Consider the following 20,546-nt stretch of genomic DNA (forward strand, 5'->3'; position numbering starts at 1 on the left):
AGGCCTGCCTGCATGTTTGTGTGGCACTCCAAGATAACACTGGAGTGCCGCCCACAAACGCCAGCTGTCAATCAGCCAGCATATGGCATGTAAATTGCTGTCTGTCCTCTGATATTCTCCAGTGTATTGCAGGACCTGCGATGAGGGCTGAATCGGCCCCTATGTGCAGTCCTATGAAGCTGCCCAGGTTTCACTTCTCACCAGTCCAGCCCAATGGATCAGAAACTCCAAACCACGACAGCATGGACCCGAGTCTGAATGGGATTTTGTACTTTTTTTGTGTACCCAATTTCCTGCAGTGTCAAGTGACAATGGCGAACACCACTGATGTGTATAAATGACAGGGAACAGCACGCGTGCAGGTTTTTCTCACAGGATGGCCTCACGCATGTGTACTGCTAACGGTACGCATGCGCAGTGTATCGATAATCGGACGCTATGCAAACAGGTCTGAATTGGGCCCTATTTACACACACGTACAGCAGTTTGCAATAGTCAAACAGAGCACTCACAAATCTGTATCTGAGGAGCTATAAAATCCATTTAACAGACTACAGATATATTGCTGATTGGCTTACTTCCATTGGTGAGAATCTGCATTTTGTGTAACACTGTAAATTATTTGCCAAGTCAGCAGAAATTTGTAAATTAATTCTCAGACTTTTGTATCTGATAATCCAATTTTCTATATTTGCCAAATCGATTTACTGAAATGAGAATTTATTACGCAAAGATCCAATAAGTGCAATAATTATGGAAAAGACATACTTCAATCCGTCAGGTACACCTGCAGTTTAGCAGATATCCCAACTTGCTAATTCGAAATCATTGGCAAACACAGTTGAGTTTCCAGTTGCCCAAAAACCCCTCTTGCCCATAGCTTGGTCAGTAGCCACTACATGCAGAATAAAGGGAGGAATGGAGCTGCTGCACATATACAGTGGCAATCATTACACCAGAGAGCGATGCTGGTAAGTAGGCTTACCATGATCATTTGGCCTGCATATGTCAGACTTGATCATCTGGCTGCTAATCAGTTATATGTCGCCCCACCAGAGTAAAATCCTGCCCTTGCAAGCCTGCAAATTGCTGCAATTCCATTTGCAAGCTGCCCACCACTGTGTGTAGATGGGACTTACTGGGTGACTGCGATACAAACAGACTGTTCAGGGCCAGAAAATAAGTCACAGGGCTTACCTTCAAATGATTGGGCACGCCTGCTTTTTTTTTTGACATTCATAGAAAACGTCTGGTTACCACCCCCAACTGCCGGCTTCCTGTTAATCACTTTGCGAACAGCCAGAGATAAAAAAAAAGTATCAGGCATTTATCGCAGGACAACATCGCACATGCTTACTATAGACTGTACGCATGTGCAGCCGTGCAATCAGGTCTATTTCAGGCTCTTTGTTTGGGGCTATGGGCCTTATCAGGTGGAATCGCTTATGTGATCCTACCCACAGTTTGACAATTGTCTGGAAACTGGGCACGTAGAAGGCCTGTTATGTGCATGTGTATAATGGGTCCTGAGGTCGCTGTGCAGTTGAGCAAATGCATCTGCCGGATTGACAGGCAGAAATATTTGTGGGGAGAGATCTGGGTGACCAGTATTTTGGAAAATACAGTTTCCATGGCCTCACCGGGAGAGCTTACATCCGATTTGACAGTTGACTCCTGGACTGACCAGGATGCTCCCAAAAATCAGGAGCCCCTCCTGGCTCCCCAGAAATGTGGGCAAGTCCCACACATTCTTGCTTCAATTCAATATAAACAAAATTATATATATTAGTGATTATTGTCTGGTGTTCCCATGTGATCATTAGGCAGATCGGACCAGGATATGGGGCACATAATCTAGTGCAGACAGAACCTCATGCTCAAAGGCAGAAATATACTTGCTGGAGTAAAAGACAATGGAGGCAGGATGGCTGTTGAAACACTGTGTTAGCAGGATCAGGAACAGGTATCAGATTACAGGTACAGGAATCAAGTACAGGAATACAGGCATCAGGTCACGGGCAAGCTACAGCAGTACAGATACGGCTGAGAAAGCTATAACTGGCCCTGAGCTCAGGGGAAATGCAGTTTTAAAACAAGAGCAGACCAATCGCTGCAGCATAGAGACAGGCCCCTCAATGATCAATATGTGCTGCAGCTGGGAATGGCATTCTGAGGTACTGCAAGCTGAATATAACAACAGCAGCACCTCTGGCAAACCAAAGGCACTGCAGACCAAACAATGACAGCAGCACCTCTGGCCACACAGAGGTACTGCAACCTGAACATAACAACAGCAGCACCTCTGTGTAACCAGAGGTACTACAGAACAAATGAGACGTAAATGGCAGTCCTGACAGCTCTATTTCCATCACCTTTCTAAGAACCCTATAAAGAACTTATTGCTTATATATTTAGTTAACCAGTGACTTTTCTCACTGGTTACCACCCCCAACTGCCGGCTTCCTGTTAATCACTTTGCGAACAGCCATGATAAAAAAAAGTATCAGGCATTTATCGCAGGACAACATCGCACATGCTTACTATAGACTGTACGCATATGCAGCCGTGCAATCAGGTCTATTTCAGGCTCTTTTTTGGGGGCTATGGGCCTTATCAGGTGGAATTGCTTATGTGATCCTACCCACAGTTTGACAATTGTCGGGAAACTGGGCACGTAGAAGGCCTGTTATGTGCATGTATAATGGGTCCTGAGGTCCAGGATATGGGTCACATAATCGAGTGTGAAAAATAAAAAGAGTGTTTAGACTATACAAGACCAATGGGGATGAGGAGACACTCCAAAAGTATAAGGAGCTAAAAAAAAGCTTGCAAATGGGAAATAAAAACGGTCAAACTGGACAGTGAAAAGAATATAGAAAGCAAAACAAATAAAAAACAAACTGTAAATACAAGAAATAGTAAAACTGGGAAACTACAAGCACCATAAAAGTATTTATTGTGTAAGAGTGCCCTAACGACTCTGCAAAATAAAATCTAATAAATAGCCAGGACCAGATGGAATTCACCTGAGAGTTCTGCTGAACTAAGGGAAGCATTAGCCTACCCCTTGCATTCCATATATGATAAATAATTTGTCAGGCTTGGTTCCAAGGGAATGGAGATTAGCGGTAGTACCGATATTTTAAAAAAGGTAATAGAGCAGTGAGCCTTATGTCAGTCATAGGTAAACTATTAACTAAGAGATTGTATCCAATATATCAACATGGGTTCATAAGGGACCCTTTGTACCTGATTAGTTTCTATAAGGAAGTATGAAATTTAGATAGAGGCAATGCTGTTCACGTGGCATCTCTGGATTTTGCAAAGACCTTTGATATGCTACCACATAAGAGGCTGATCCACAAATGAGGTAATTGGGACTTTTTGTAGAACACATTATGGAGGTCATTCTGATGGACAGCAGCTTTACGGGTCATTTAAACACCGCCCGCATGAAAGCCCATCCCCCCTCCCCCGCACACCAATTTGCATGCACTCATGCAAATGGCTGTTTAGCATAAATAATTCAGTGGCCAACCATCGAATGATTTTGCAAGTGCTCGCAGATATGTCAGCCTCTGCTGACCTTAGATCTGCAGCGCCCTTGTCAGGGAAAAGGGCGGGCAGCTGACATCTGCTGACATCTGTTATGAAGCTGGGTGTTACCCCACAGCTGTGACCACTGTTTAGGATGGCCACAGGGAACCCTACACTACCCCTGTTGACCTGTCCTGATGGGTGGCTAGTACCTGCAGATACTAAGGCTAGCCATGTTTGAAGGGGCGAATTAGGTCCGCCCCAACTCCGGTGCCACCAGGTCTTAAGATGGAACCAGGTACTGAAACCCCTCAGGAACAGTCAAAAGGAGATTCTGACTAGTAAGGGCCTAACTGGGAAAAGACACTAACTAACGGCTCCTGAGCCTGAGTAGGTGAAACATATCAAAATAAGCAACCTCATCACAAACCAAAAGTGACCTAGTCACAGAGCCAGGCTTTAGAATCGCCAGATCTCCTGAGCTGGTGCTGGCTGGCGGACAGGAGCTCAATCTGACAAGGAAGCGCAAGTGTCTCACATGCTCGTGTGTCCCCATCAGCAGGCATTGGGGAGCGGATTCCCTGCCCATATCCACTTCAGGGAGATGGGCAGGGTGAGTGGGAAGTGCTGGGTGCTACGGAGAGGACGGGGGACCAGCCAGAATCAGAGGTTCACTGCTAGGAAGAAAAGATGAATACAGCTAAGGCAGGGGCCTGCAGGGTCAAAAACTATCAACGGCGGGACTGGACTAAGTACATTAAAAAGAATCAGGGAACCAATGAGCTGCTGAGAAAAAACAGTCAGCCCCCTGGCCAAATGGATGCAGCTGCGGGAGCGGGGGTTCATTTGACGTCTCCCATTTGCTGGACAACCACCCGGTGGAAGCAATCATCCAGCCGGGTGCCACTGGGAGGAAGCGCCTTAGTGTCCCTGGTTGCAGAGCGAACTGTACAAGAGACGCGGCACAGACTGACAGGAGCACTGGGACCCCTTGTCATCCCATGCATGGACCCAGGCTGCTGCCACCGAGTGCGTCTAACAATGTCAGCTGCCTCGCCCCCCCTAACGCTATGGCTGCATTAGCATGGAAATGCCTAGCGTCCCGCCCATGAAATGCTGGACGTTCCCATGGACGTTACCCCTCACCTCCACCCCATGCCCACCGTCCGCACTGCTGTGTGCGAGTGGCCGGCGAATAACCAATTCGATGTGCCCGCTCGCACATCGCTCCCCTGTGAATGATCCAGAATCAGGCCCTATATGCTGTTATATGTGATGATGTTATTAACTTATATGATTCTATTTTTTAAGGTTCCATTGATGTTTACCATTCCCAATATCATATAACTAATCACCTCTGACTCATGTAACCACATAACCTATTATTAAAGGGTATATAGTTACCTCACCAGCAATTAAATAAGTTAATATCACAAATTACTGTGTGTTAGCACTTCTATTATAACATGCTATTATATAGTACAGATCTACTTACATGTGCAGTCAGAAGTAAGAGCAATCAGTGTAATTGTTTTCTTAGCTTTTTTTTTTTTTTTTAAGTGTGTTTATTAAAGAAGGTAACCATGCAATTCAATCTTTCATTTATACTAGGTTTAAAGCAAATGACTGACGTGATTTCACTAATCCAAGGACAGCTAATTATTTTTACATTTTCCAATTTTACATTATATTTAACTTTTTATACTAATAAAACAGACATTATACCTTATGCAGCTACAGTGTTATTGTATTTTTCAATTTATATATTTCAATTTATATGTTAAGTAAAAATAAGACATGGTTAGGAAAACCACTGGGGATCATTAAGCTTTTATCTTTATTATTTTGAGCTGTATGTATTGTACATGCAACTCAAAAAACTCTCTAATGCATCAAGATATATTTAAATTGCTTTATTGTTTTATTTTAATCAAGTGTATCTATTTCTTTTTCATGAAAAATTCAAATAATACAAATAAAACATATAAAAATATTCTGGTTCAGATGCAAATTCGTATCCTTGCGAGTGAACCAGATCCCGCCTTGCGAATGGTGGTACACCAGCCCACCATTCCCAAGGAGTATACGTTTGCACTGACTGCAAATGGATGTTTTACATAAACATCCATTCGCAGCCTGCGGAGTAACACCCACATCATACGATGGTCGCTGACCATCAAATTATGTGGAACGAGCACGCATATCTAAGGTTGCTCAGAGCAACCTTAGATCTGTGTGCACATTCGGTGGAAGTGGGTCGTGCAGCTGACATCCGGTGATGTCAACTGCCCACCCCAGTAGTATGAGAACACACAGCATTCTCATGGTAAGGCCCAACATTCTCATGGGAACGCCCACAAAATGCCGGGCGTTCCCATATGATAATAGCTGCATCACCGCCCTCCGTTTGCAAGGATGGATGCATACACCCAGCGAACTGTTTGTTTGCCGTGGCCACATGCATCCAGTGCATGCACATGCTCATAAATGCGCAAAGTGAAAATTTCGGCCCCATGTGAATGCACACGGCCGTGCACATGAACCAGAATAAGGTCCTAGGTGTGCCAGTCATGACCAGTAACTTGATGGTGATGATGTCTGTTTTAAATAACAAAAATACAACACGGTTGTCTTATCTGTAGGGGACACAAATAGTTTTTCAAAAAAGTAAACATCAACATTTAAATGAAAATGTTTGTACTGTAGCACCATTTTTAATTATTTTGTATACAGGTATTTAACTTTTTTATTATGTACTAGTTTTAGACAACAGACTGGCTTTCTGTTTAGTAGAAAGCTAGGACAGCTAAGATATACAGTAACAGGTACAGTGCCAAACTTGGGTATGTAGAGCCTACCGAGGGAATGCAGTAATGGGAGGAATGCTTAGGGGTGTGGTCAATCAACACAGATGCTTGAGCATCATGGGCCGAGCCCCTCGATAACTATAGTCCAATTTTGATCTTGTACCAGATTAATATCAGCAAAACAATGTAGAAAATCCACTATAGTTCTGTGCAGCATTGAACATATAATGTAATAGTATAATGTAACATTTATATAATGTATGATTCAAGTGCACAGTCTAGAACCTGATACCCAGAGCAGGAGGTGGGCCCTTGAGCAGTGGAGTCCCACCAGCGGTGTCCTCTGTACCCATGTGGATACCCCCCTCCATTAAACACAGCCCAGGCCATTGAATTTTTAAAATACTAAAAAACGAAATAACGAAAAAATCTGACTTATAACAGTGGGAAAAGGGATCAGATGGGTATGTATACTATAGTTGATATTTGGCATATAATAACAGTCCCTCAAGGCCCAAAATATTATAGACTTCATTCTCAGGCTCACAATCCATAGTGATGCTGGGGCTGCTGGCAGTGCTGATGCCTTAGTCAACCATTAACACATGTTATCTGATCCTGATTCATAACAGGTACAGTACATGCAAACATACTAGTGCCCATTTGGGTTCTGCCATATTTTGTTCTTATTATGTTAAAAGACACTACTTGCCAACTTTCAGTTATTCAAGCAAACTTATCACTGAACCATCCTCATACCCAAATAGTGTTACGATGCCCTGGCCTGGGCACCTGGGACAATACGGGTTCCAGACGGTGAAATAAGGCGTGAGCCCACAGCCGGGACCGCCGGTTAGGACGGCCACAGCGGGTCCTACACTCTCTCTGTTGAGTCCCCGAGGCAGATGGCAAACCCCGGCGGAGCTAGGCTTCACCTGGGGCCGCCGCGTTCGAAGGAGCGAGTTAAGCCGACTCCGACCCCGATGCAGCCAGGTCTTATGTGGTGACAAGGGGTAAGCGATCGCCACGGGGAATACTCAAGAGGATAAGCTGACTAAAGGACCTAACTGGAAACTGGCCCCTAACTGCCGGCACCAGGCCAAGACGGGGAGTGCGACCTAGTCGCAGACACCAGCGGATAGAAGGAAGTCCCCAAGATTTCTCCAAAGGGACCGTGACTCCCAAAGCAGAGATCCGGATGAACGGTGACACTCCTGCCTAAACAGAACACTAATGACTGACGGGGGCCAGGGAACAAATACAAAAAGACGGGGACAAGGAGGCAAAAGAAGATAACCAAGGATAATCCCACGGAGGGGCTAAGCCACGGAGGGCCAGAGAACCAAAGAAGGAAAGACCGGGGCTCCACTGGAGCACTTACGTGACCCACGGAAGATGGAGACAGTGGGTCCGCTGCAGGCTCACAGGCTGAGGATGGAATTCAGCAGAGGAGTCCGGGGAAGTGCTGGAATCCAGGGATCCACAGACAGACACAAGCTGACAGGCTGGGAGATCAGGAAGGCTGCAAAGGAGATTCACTGACAGGGAAACTGGGACCAAAGACCCAGGGGACGTTACCTAGCAACGCCCCGACGCTTAGCCTCAGAGGGAGGCTTGGGACGCTGCCCGGCAACGTCCCCCGCCGCATCAGATGACGCTGCGTCCGCAGCTTCAGATGACGCTGCACTCGCCGTCCGTCCGGGTACAGGGATACCCGGACGGCGTGCAACAGTACCCCCCCCTTGAGGAAGGGTTAACAACCCTTTCCCACCGGGTTTATCTGGGAATTGACGAAAAAAGGCCCTCCTAAGGTTGGGCGAGTGCAAGTCTCCATCGGAAACCCAGGACCTCTCTTCGGGACCAAATCCCCTCCAGTGTACCAGAAACTGCAAGGAACCTCTCACAAGTCTAGAATCGAGGATATTTTCCACGCAGAACTCCTGTTGCCCCTGCACCATCACTGGGGCGGAGCCATTCCTCAGTCTGCGAGGAAATCTCTGTGAAAACACCACTGGCTTAAGAAGCGAAGCATGAAAGGTACTAGAAATCCTGAGGGACTTAGGTAAAGCAAGACGGAATGCTACCGGATTAACCCTCCTGACAATCCGAAAAGGCCCAATGAACCGAGGCCCTAACCTTGCTGATGGTTGGTGAAGCTTTATATTACGGGTGGATAGCCACACCCAGTCACCAACTTTGAAAGAGCAAGGCCGTCTGGACTTGTCAGAGAATACCTTCTCTCTGAAAGAGGCTTCTTTAAGGGCCAAGTGGACTTTCCTCCATATGACTTTGAGGCGAGAGGCAGCTGTCGAAGAAGAGCCAGAGGCATTCGGTCCCAGAGAATTAGCCCTTGGATGGAATCCGTAGACTGCAAAAAAGGGCGACGTCTTAGAGGCCGAATGATGTGCGTTATTATACGCAAATTCGGCTAACGGCAGGAAACTAACCCAGTCATTTTGAAGTTTGGAAACAAAGACCCTCAGATACTGTTTAAGAGACTGATTAAGACGCTCTGTTTGTCCATTGGCCTGTGGATGGAATGCAGAAGTGAGGCTGATCTTAACCTTCAAGGCAGCACAGAACATTCTCCAAAACTGAGCCACAAACTGTGGACCCCGGTCGGACACAATATCACTGGGAAATCCGTGCAAACGAAAAATGTGCTGAAGGAACAGCGTGGCCAGTTCTTTAGCCGAGGGTAACTGCCTTAAAGCCACGAAATGCGCCATCTTAGAAAATCTATTGATGACGACCCAAATGACTTGACAGTGTGATGAGACTGGAAGACCCACAATAAAATCCATGGCCAGATGGGACCAAGGCCTGCCAGGAACAGATAAAGGCAACAACTCTCCCAATGGTCGAGAACGTGGAACTTTATGTCGAGCACACTCCGGACAAGATAAGACAAAGTCCTTGCTGTCCCTGGCCATCCCTGGCCACCAGACCACTCGGGATAATAAAGCAAGGGTTTTATATACTCCTGGGTGACCAGAAATCTTGGTATCATGGCATTCTGCCAACACTCTGCGTCTCAATGAAGGAGGAACAAACAGTTTATTCTCCGGAGTTTGGGCTGGAGCTTGCCCTTGAGCTTGCCGGAGAAGACCCTCTAAGGTCTGGCTAACTCCGGCATGGATACAGGACGAAGGAATGATGGACCCAGACTTGATCCCACCCTCTTGTTGAGAAACAAAACATCTGGAAAGGGCGTCTGCCCTGATGTTTTTCGATCCAGGGACATAAGAAATAATGAAATTAAATCTCATAAAGAAGAGTGCCCTCCGGGCTTGGCGAGTTTTCAGTCTTTTGGCTGATTCAATGTATTGTAGATTCTTATGATCAGTTAAGACAAGAATCTGATGAACAGCTCCTTCCAGCCACTGTCGCCATTCATCAAAGGCCCACTTAATGGCGAGTAACTCCCTGTTGCCCACATCATAATTGGACTCAGCTTGAGAAAATTTTCTGGACATGTAGGCACAGGGGTGGAATTGTGAAGACTCCGGATCTCTCTGAGAGAGAACCGCCCCGGCCCCAACTTTGGAGGCGTCGACTTCCACCACAAATGGCAGCTCAGGGTTGGGATGTCTAAGAACTGGAGCCGAGATGAAGGCTTGCTTCAAGGTCTTGAAAGCCTGTTCTACCTGAGGAGTCCATGCTGATGGATCCGCACCTTTCTTGGTCAAAGCCACCAAGGGTGCCACAATTGAAGAAAAGGCATGAATGAATCGCCTATAATAATTGGCGAACCCAAGAAATCGCTGGACTGCTTTTAAATTGGTGGGTCGCACCCAATCTAAAATGGCTTGTAATTTTTTGGGGTCCATTTGGAACCCTTGCGAAGAAATTATATATCCCAAGAAAGACACCTGGGTCACCTCAAATTCGCATTTCTCTAATTTAGCGAATAACTGATTCTCGCATAATTTCTGCAGAACCTGACGAACTTGTGTCCTATGCGAGTTCAAGTCTTGGGAAAAGATTAAAATATCGTCTAAATAGACAACCACAAACTTGCCCAAGAATTCCCGAAGGACATCGTTAATAAAATCATGAAAAACGGCTGGGGCATTGGATAGCCCGAACGGCATTACCAGGTACTCATAGTGCCGTTTTCCACTCGTCCCCTTCCAGGATTCTTATGAGGTTATAAGCCCCCCTAAGGTCAATTTTAGAGAAAATGGTAGCGGAACGTAGTTGATCAAACAGCACCGTAATTAAAGGAAGGGGATAGGTGTTTTTCACCGTAATTTTATTAAGGGCACGGAAATCTATGCACGGCCTCAAAGAACCATCCTTCTTTTCCACAAAGAAGAAGCCGGCGCTGAGCGGAGATTTAGAGGGCCGAATAAAGCCCTTGGACAAACTTTCTTGGATGTACTCATCCATGGCTTTTGTCTCCGAGAGACAATGCATAAAGTCTACTCTTGGGCAATGGCGCGTTGGGGACTAATTGGATGGCACAGTCGTATGGCCGATGTGGAGGTAAACTGTCGGCCTTACCCTTTGAAAACACGTCTGAGTAATCCCGGTAGGGAATGGGAATCCCCGCTAAAGAGGTGGACTTCACAGGAAGTGAAATATGAAGGCACTTCTGTTGACAATTGGGGTTCCACTGGGTAATCTCCCCAAGGCGCCAATCAATGATGGGATTGTGTTTTTTCAACCAGGGGAAACCCAATACGATGGGTACCGAAGGACATGAGGTTAACAAGAAAGTGATCTCCTCCTGGTGAAAAAGACCAATGGTCAGCTGTATGGGTGGAGTCTGAAAAGTAACGGCCCCATTGGACAGAACCCCACCATCTGAACCCCGTAAGGTAATGGGGATAGGAAGCTGGAATTGAGGAATCCCCAAACTCTGGGCGAGGGAAGAGTCCAGGAAATTACCAGCCGCGCCGCTGTCAACAAATACTGACCCCGAAAACTTAACCCCTTGAAAAGAAATATGCCCCGGGATTAATAATGAATCTAGAGAGGAAAAGAGCTGGAGGCCAAAGTGAACCCTCTCTTCGTTCACTTGGCCCGGCCTTTTACTGGCCTATTGGGGCAATTTCTCAAGATGTGACCCTTACAACCACAGTATAAACACAGACCTGAGCTTAATCGACGAGCCCTTTCTTCCGGGGAAATGCGAGCTGCCCCAAGTTGCATGGGCTCCTCACTTTCCTCAGGGGTCATCGGAACATAGGGAACCACCCGAGTGAGCGAGCCCCGTTCCGACCTCCGTTCACGGAGACGACGGTCAATTTTAATGGCTAATTCCATTAACTTGTCCAATGTTTTAGGTGCCGGGTATTGAATGAGGCAATCCTTGATCTCATCAGAAAGACCGCAACGAAACTGACTGCGTAATGCAGGGTCGTTCCACCCGCAATCATTCGCCCATGGGCGGAACTCGGTACAAAAAACCTCGGCTGGGTCTTTCCCTTGCCTAAGGGCTCTAAGATGAGTCTCTGCTGAGGCTTCACGGTCAGGATCATCATACAACAACCCGAGAGAACTAAAGAAACTGTCTACAGAGGACAGGGCTGCGCTGTCCGAAGGCAATCCAAAGGCCCAGGTCTGGGGGTCACCCTGGAGCAAAGAGATAACAAGTCCAACACGCTGGGCCTCGGATGAGAAGGAGCGTGTTTTGAGCCGAAAGTACAACTTGCAACTCTCACGAAAATTAAAAAAGGTTTTGCGGTCTCCAGAGAACCGATCAGGCAAGTTCATTTTGGGATCTGAACCCCCTGAGTCTGGAGGCCGCGTCCTCTGCTCTTGGGATGCTACCTTCAAGGACAATTCCCGGACCATCTGAGTAAGCCCTTGAAGCTGATCAGAAAACGTCTGAGAAGGGGTACTCATAATACCAAACGACACAAATAACTACCCCTCCGGGTATTTGACAGAGGAGACCTGTTTTTATTTGGGCCGGTTATAATGTAACGATGCCCTGGCCTGGGCACCTGGGACAATACGGGTTCCAGACGGTGAAATAAGGCGTGAGCCCACAGCCGGGACCGCCGGTTAGGACGGCCACAGCGGGTCCTACACTCTCTCTGTTGAGTCCCCGAGGCAGATGGCAAACCCCTGCGGAGCTAGGCTTCACCTGGGGCCGCCGTGTTCGAAGGAGCGAGTTAAGCCCGCTCCGACCCCGATGCAGCCAGGTCTTATGTGGTGACAAGGGGTAAGCGATCGCCACGGGGAATACTCAAGAGGATAAGCTGACTAAAGGACCTAACTGGAAACTGGCCCCTAACTGCCGGCACCAGGCCAAGACGGGGAGTGCGACCTAGTCGCAGACACCAGCGGATAGAAGGGAGTCCCCAAGATTTCTCCAAAGGGACCGTGACTCCCAAAGCAGGGATCCGGATGAACGGTGACACTCCTGCCTAAACAGAACACTAATGACTGACGGGGGCCAGGGAACAAATACAAAAAGACGGGGACAAGGAGGCAAAAGAAGATAACCAAGGATAATCCCACGGAGGGGCTAAGCCACGGAGGGCCAGAGAACCAAAGAAGGAAAGACCAGGGCTCCACTGGGGCACTTACGTGACCCACAGTGGGTCCGCTGCAGGCTCACAGGCTGAGGATGGAATTCAGCAGAGGAGTCCGGGGAAGTGCTGGAATCCAGGGATCCACAGACAGACACAAGCTGACAGGCTGGGAGATCAGGAAGGCTGCAAAGGAGATTCACTGACAGGGAAACTGGGACCAAAGACCCAGGGGACCGGAGAGAATAAGCTATCTGCCCTGGAGCAGAAAAAGCTATAACCGGCGTCTGTGCCCAGCAGACGCCGGCTATTTATTCAAATCTCGCGCCGCCGGACTGACGTCAGGCGCGCGCGTACCTGGCCGCCGGGCGGAAGCGCGGGGACGTTGCCTAGCAACGCCCCGACGCTTAGCCTCAGAGGGAGGCTTGGGACGCTGCCCGGCAACGTCCCCCGCCGCGTCAGATGACGCTGCGTCCACAGCGTCAGATGACGCTGCACTCGCCGTCCGTCCGGGTACAGGGATACCCGGACGGCGTGCAACAAATAGTCTGTACAATCAAAGTTATACTGGATATAGGGGGTTATTTTGGCTGATTCGCTCGGATGCGTATTGGCATCCTTGCGATTTAACCCAACCCCGCCTTGCGAATGGTGGTACGCCGCCCCACTAGTCGCAAGGCGTGTTCCTTCGCACTGACTGCGAATTAATGTTTTACATAAACATCCATTTGAAGCGTGCAGGGGAACACATGTAAGGGTGCTCTGAGGCACCCTTACATATGCGTGCACGTTCAGAAGGAAGTGGGCGGGCAGCTGACATCCGGTGATGTCAGCTGTCCGCCCCCGGCGCCCACATCATGGCCTCATTAGCATGAGAACACCCAGCATTCTCATGGGAATGCCCATAAAACGCTGGGCATTCACATATGCTAATGGGGCTGCCCGCCAACCCCCGCTCCTCTCCGTCCTTACCCACTGTCCTGGGTGCATATGTACATCTGTCCACTGAGCGAACGACTGCTCTTTGCGAACAGACCTGAATAAGGTCCATAATATGTACAGTACGTCATCAGTTTATTTATCAGGTAGAAACTTTCTTGATGCGGCATTCATTTATCCATAGCATTTGTTCAGACTTCTTCGCCATCAAAAATGACTTTGTTTATGCTGAAGAGATCAAGCTCATCCTGAGTCTGAAGTGGCTAAAAGTGATGTAAATTTCCACTGCTTTCATTAACACAAAATTGCAGAAAAAGCCCTGAATATTTGACTGTCTGCCAGCAGTCTCCTCTAAGTGCTTCCTTCATTTGAGTTTATTCCTTAGCAAAACACGGTATTTTAATGTATTATTTGTTTCTATTCTGTATTCTACTGGATAAACTAGGTATAATAATGCTAAATTTTACAGAAACGGCCAAGAAAAGGTTGTAATTTGTGCTACCGCAAGGACATTTTCCATTGTGTTGAATTTCTTTCTTTGTGATAAAGTCCTGGTATCTAAAGTAACTAATTTTGAAACATTATATATTGGGCCTATTTATATTGCTATTTACAGGAAAAAGGGTACTTGTTTCCTAGCACGGCGCCCGTCGCAGGTGATCGCATACCTTAACTTATGGTATGCGATGGACGCGACCGACGCAATTTCAGGGCTATTTTTAGCCTTTTCCCCGAAAATTAAGAAATCGTGTCCATCGTATGCCTTAAGTTAAGGCATGCGATGCGACCGATGCGATGGACGGGATTGTACATAGGGAACAATGTTAAATGGGCCAATGGACCCGATTTTTCATTGTATACCCACCCTTATGGGTATTTTACATGTGAAATGCCCCCCCTCCCATTGTTATCACCACCCCACGATGAACGCCAAACCGAAGCGTGGCTAGCGCAGCGAGCCCGCGAGTGGCGGCGGTACGCCTCCTCCGACCTTTTCATACCGCCACTATCTGCGTCGGTGTGGAGTTGATCTTATATAATGTGGCGAGCGCAGCGAGCCACCGAGCCCGAAGCATGTCGAGCCCCGCGAGGGGACGCTTCGTGCTTGGTGGCTCGTTGCGCTCGCCACACTATATAAAATCAACTCCACGCCGACGTGGATAGTGTGGGTATGAAAAGGTCGGAGGACGCGTACCGCCGCCCCTCGCGGGCTCGCCACGCTTCGGGTTGGCGTTCATCGTGGGGTGGCGTTAACAATGGGGGGGCATTTGACCCATCAGGGTGGGTATACAATGAAGATTGGGGTCTGGGGGGCATTTAACATGGGCCCCCAATGTAAAATCAGGTCTCAGGGACCATTTTACATTGGTTCCGATGTAAAAATCGCATCGATCGCATCGCAATCAAAATCGTGCTAGGAAACAAGTACCGGAAAAAGTAGCAAAATGTTAAACAAAAATAGCAATTTTGAAGGTTGGAATTTAATCTTCTGACTTTCGAGTGTCGGAAAGTCAGTGAATCGGCGAAAACAGCCGTGGATTGTCTGAAAATGGTTGCAGATTTGACAGTCCACAGCCGTTTCTGACAAAACAGTTAATCTTAAAAAAAGGGTAAACTGCCAGCCTTCAATCCTGTCAGAAACGCAGCATTGAATATGCGAGTGCTGATATTTCTCCCTGTGGGCAATATTGGCACAGACTGAATACAGCCCTAATGCGGGGTACACACCAGGACGACCCGCTCACGATGCACATCCGTAACCTAGAAACAGAAATACTTTGCCAAGTGCGCTCGTACACAGTAGGCGTAATGTGGGCGTATCATAAGGCATGGCATCAAAACTGGGCATTAACCGGGGCAACAACAAGTGCTGGGCGTAGGCCTCGCTCGAGTCACCGAGCACTTGGGCCGGTACACATAACAAAACACTCACATGAAAAAAGCAAGTCTCACGCCTCGCAACCCAACACAATCAACGCGCACAATAGCTAAATTACTTTCAGCTGCATGCAATACACAAGCATGCAGCATTGATGTTTCTCTCATTTATCAATTAACTAACTACATGGCAGCAACACGAGAAGCACACTTTTGCAGTGCTGTGGCATGTTAAACAGCAGCAGAGCCTGTAAGATCCGTATGCACACAGTAGTGTACGTGCATTAGCACGCCACTCCCCTTTGTGTGTTGAACCAAACAAATGACTTTGGTGGCCTTGTAGGCGTGCCTTCGCTCCCCATGTGTATGCAAACAAATCAACCAGAATAAGGTACCCCCAGGGCCTCCCTGTCTGAAAGGACCCCCTTCACCATGGATCAGATCTTTATTACAGATCCGATCCGTGGCACTGCACACCTGACTGAATTAGGGCAGCTGCCAGTGCAGTATAGAGATGGTGTCAGTCAGGCGGCTGTAGAACTGAGCAGCTGCAGCCTGCTGCTCGGAAACTCAATGGCGTGCAGGATGCAGTAAGAAGGAAGCAGGATCCACCGATTGTCATGTGTGGAGGCTGGATGGGCATTCAGACGAACACAGTATGTGTGTGTGTGTGTGTGTGTGTGTGAATATATATATATATATATATATATATATATATATATAGAGGAATGGAAGAGGCGGCACTCAAATGGGATTTTTCAAAAGTGTATTGTGGCAAAAGAAAGGACCAACGTTTCGGGGTCTTAATCACCCCTTTGTCAAGGTGCAAGTGCACCTTGACAAAGGGGTGATTAAGACCCCGAAACGTTGGTCCTTTCTTTTGCCACAATACACTTTTGAAAAATCCCATTTGAGTGCCGCCTCTTCCATTCCTCTACCTACCTGTCCTGGAAGGCACCGGGGTATTCGGACCCAGCTGCGGGAGTGCCAGGCCTTCTCCATTATATATATATATATATATATATATATATATATATATATATATATATATATATATATATATATATATATATATATATATATATACATACATACATACATACATACATACATACATACATACATACATACATACATACACACACACACACACATATATATATATATATATATATATACATACATACATACACACACACACACACACACACACACACATATATATATATACACACACACACACACATACATATATGTATATATATATATATATGTGTAGAAAAGAAAGAAAGGAGGCGCACCATAGTGTAGTATTTAAGGTTTTAAAACAACAATCCTTTACTGATGGATAAAAAACACTCACAAGAAAAGATGTGCTATATCACTATAACACAATTTTCGCATAAAACATGATAGGTATATCACCGCATTGGTAGCAGACACGTTTTTCCTGTCAGCCTTGCTCCTGGACCCCGCTGCGTCACAGCGTCACCGCGTCACAGCCAGCGTCCTCTCAGTTCCGCCCGGAACTGAGAGGACGCTGGCTGTGACGCGGTGACGCTGTGACGCAGCGGGGTCCAGGAGCAAGGCTGACAGGAAAAACGTGTCTGCTACCAATGCGGTGATATACCTATCATGTTTTATGCGAAAATTGTGTTATAGTGATATAGCACATCTTTTCTTGTGAGTGTTTTTTATCCATCAGTAAAGGATTGTTGTTTTAAAACCTTAAATACTACACTATGGTGCGCCTCCTTTCTTTCTTTTCTACACATGCAACTTGGGCTAGTTGGAAGAGCCCTGTGTAAGGAGTGCAGCACAAGCCTGTAATCAATATCTCCTGGAGGATATTTGTGATCTACAGACAATCAGCGCTTTAAGGATACTTGTTTTTGCATATATATATATGTGTATATGTATACAGTATATATATATATATATATATATATATATATATATATATATAAAGTGGGGGGTTGTTAGAAGTGCGCTCTAATGGTACCACCTAGCAATTGAGTGTACAAATAAACATGATGTAGCAATCATTCAATTTTCTGAAGCGGATTTCGAATATTCAACAATGCAACGTAGACTTCGTTCAAAGTGTAATTCTTTATTTAAGAATACCCAACGCGTTTCGTCAACACGACTTCATCAGGGGCATTGCAATATAAAGGATTATTTAACATGGAAGGTGTTCCTTATATCGGACAATGTTATAAAATCAATAAAAAGTAGTGGGGTCTTGTCACCCGGGGTAGATCAATACTCTTTAGAAGAACTTGAGTAGGTACTCTCGTATCTGTAGGATACAATGAGCCACACTAGTGGATGATAATTTGGAAGCCTCAAAATTCCAATCTCACAGTAACCACTGTAGGGATATAACAGACACACCTACTGCAAGCTGAGCCCTGCACAGGAACAAAATAACTCCCCCAAATCTAACTCTGCACGTTACACCTGCCTAACCTGTAGTGCAGAATGGTCCATCTGCAAAGATTGCAACATTGCTAACAGGTCCGAATTAAGCACTTTGACAGAATTGGTGGTACTTATATGTTAGTTGGGCGCCCACTAAGCTATTTGCTTAGTGGGGTATTCTGCGTAGGGAAATCGCATCTCATCACATGGGCCATTTTAAGGGCCATACGATGCGATGCGTTTTTACGATGTAATTTATTCACTGCTCTCTTAGCCCTGGGGGATCGCATCGCATCTCCCGCAAAATCGCATGCGATGCGATTATATAGGGTGTACAATGCCATGACATTAGGTATACAATAATAGCATTGTATGACATACAATGATGTTTTAGGCACCGCCCCACTATCCACGCCACCCCGAAGCGTGGCGAGTCCCACCCTTTTCATAACCCCACTATCCATGTCGGCGTGGAGTTGATGTTATATAGTGTGGTGAGCGCAGCGAGCCACCGAGCCCGAAGCGTGGCGAGCGCAGCGTGCCCCGCGAGGGGACGCGGAATATATGTAATATAACGGAATATAAGTAATCAGCGTCCACTTGCCACGCTTCGGGCTCGGTGGCTCGCCACACTATATAGAATCAACTCCACGTGGACGTGGATAGTGGGGGTATGAAAAGGTTGGAGGACGCGTTCCGCCGCCACTCACCACGCTTCAGGGTGGCGTGGATAGTGGGGGGGGTGCCTAAAACCTCATTGTATGTCATACAATGCTATTATTGTATACCTAATATCATGGCATTGTACACCCTATAAAATCGCATCGCATGAGATTTTGCGGGAGGGGCAATGCGATGCGATCCCCCGGGGCTAAGAGAGCAGTGAATAAATAACATAGGAAAATCGTGATGCGATTTCCCTAAGTAACCGTACGTATGCAAATTGGGCACCCAACTAACATATAAGTACCGAATTGCCTTGCCTGCACAGTCTATTTGGCCAGGTGATAGCGACACCGTGGGGCTGCACATCGCTATCACCCACATTGTACAGACTGTGGAATTCTGGCTAAACTTCTACACGATTTTGACAATCTAGACAAAATCACTTTGCCAAATTTGCCCCCTGTGTACACCCCTTTACTCATTTTGGCTTTGCTCCCACCTCAGAATCAGCCCCATTATCTATCCACTTCACTTATCTTCACAACTTTCCTTATAGACAAAACAGAAATTATTTCTTGCCTGCAGTCTTCAATTTGAGACCTTGGGGAAACATTTACCAAAGCTTTTAATAATGAAATAGATGTTACCCATGGCAACCAATCAGATTAGGTCTTTAATTTCGCTATTGTATTCTAGAAAATTATTTGACATTTTTTTTTATTAAAAGGCTTTAGTAAATTTACCCCACAGTGATCCAATTATGTGGTAATCTGCCCATTATCGGTTGCTAGGTGGCAAGCTTCACAAAGAGCACATGGTATTTTTCAGTATATATGATTTCTAAACTTTCTTTCTTCTAGGTAATAGGAAAGCCATCTAGTAACAGCACCCATTCCACACTTCCATAAGCGTTGTGTTACATATTCTGTCTGATTGCACATGTCTGACGTGAGATCTAAGGTTAAAACTTTTATAGGGAAAATTGTACAAGATTGCAGATTCAGCATAAAGGAATGTGGTGGGGGGTGTACATAGGCATCACAAGGTGGGTGAGGGCTGCACCAAGGGCTAACCCCCTGACAGTGACATCAAAGTGAAATCAAAACTCCTCAATTACAGAATTTGCATTTCAACACGGGCCCTTTTCTACTGTAAATGGGAGAACCTGAGTCCAGGTCTTCATCTAGGGAATAAGGTAGGGTTGAACACCAGGGAATGGCGACCCAGGTTGTCCCATTCACACTAGAAAAAGACCTGTGTTGAAAGACAAATTACTGTGTTCAAATGCTTGACCCGGTAGTTTGCTTGGCAGTGAGAATGGGGGTCAAAATTACCTGGCATGCCGGGAAAAAGACCTATTGTTCACACTAGCAGTGTGAACATACTGTAGTATAGGTGTGCAGAAATCACTATTTACCTGGAGAGTAGAGTTCCCCGGCCTAGACAATTGTTTTATTCCTAAAGCACAGTACTCTTCCCTATGCAACTTCGTAACAGACAATTGTGTTTTCAGTGCACCCCCTCAAATATTTATTTTCACACACTAGCTAACTATCATAATATAAAGAAGAAACTGGACCATTGCAGGCTGGGAGATCGGACAGATAAGTCCTTTCTCCTCAACTTAGTAAACTAGACCAAATATGAAATTGCTAGTTTTGTGTAGCTACCGTTTACCATAATTGCAGTTTAATTATACTGCCTTTGACTCACAACCTTGGAACTACTTCAGTTTTACCAACAGCCCATTGGTGATATATAAAATCACTTGTTTCATTGTGACTCATCCAAAAACAGATCATACTGTACC

General features: G+C 46.3%; 1 long non-coding RNA gene across 1 annotated transcript in view; it reads right to left on the reverse strand.

The window, feature by feature from the left end:
• Window positions 1-20,546, reverse strand: part of LOC146080816 (uncharacterized) — a 61,976-nt gene that overhangs the window by 36,926 nt on the left and 4,504 nt on the right. The gene's annotated exons all lie outside the window — the stretch shown is intronic.

Source organism: Crinia signifera, chromosome 5 (genome assembly GCF_055691185.1).
Source record: "Crinia signifera chromosome 5, ASM5569118v1, whole genome shotgun sequence".
NCBI classification, from domain to species: Eukaryota; Metazoa; Chordata; class Amphibia; order Anura; family Myobatrachidae; genus Crinia; species Crinia signifera.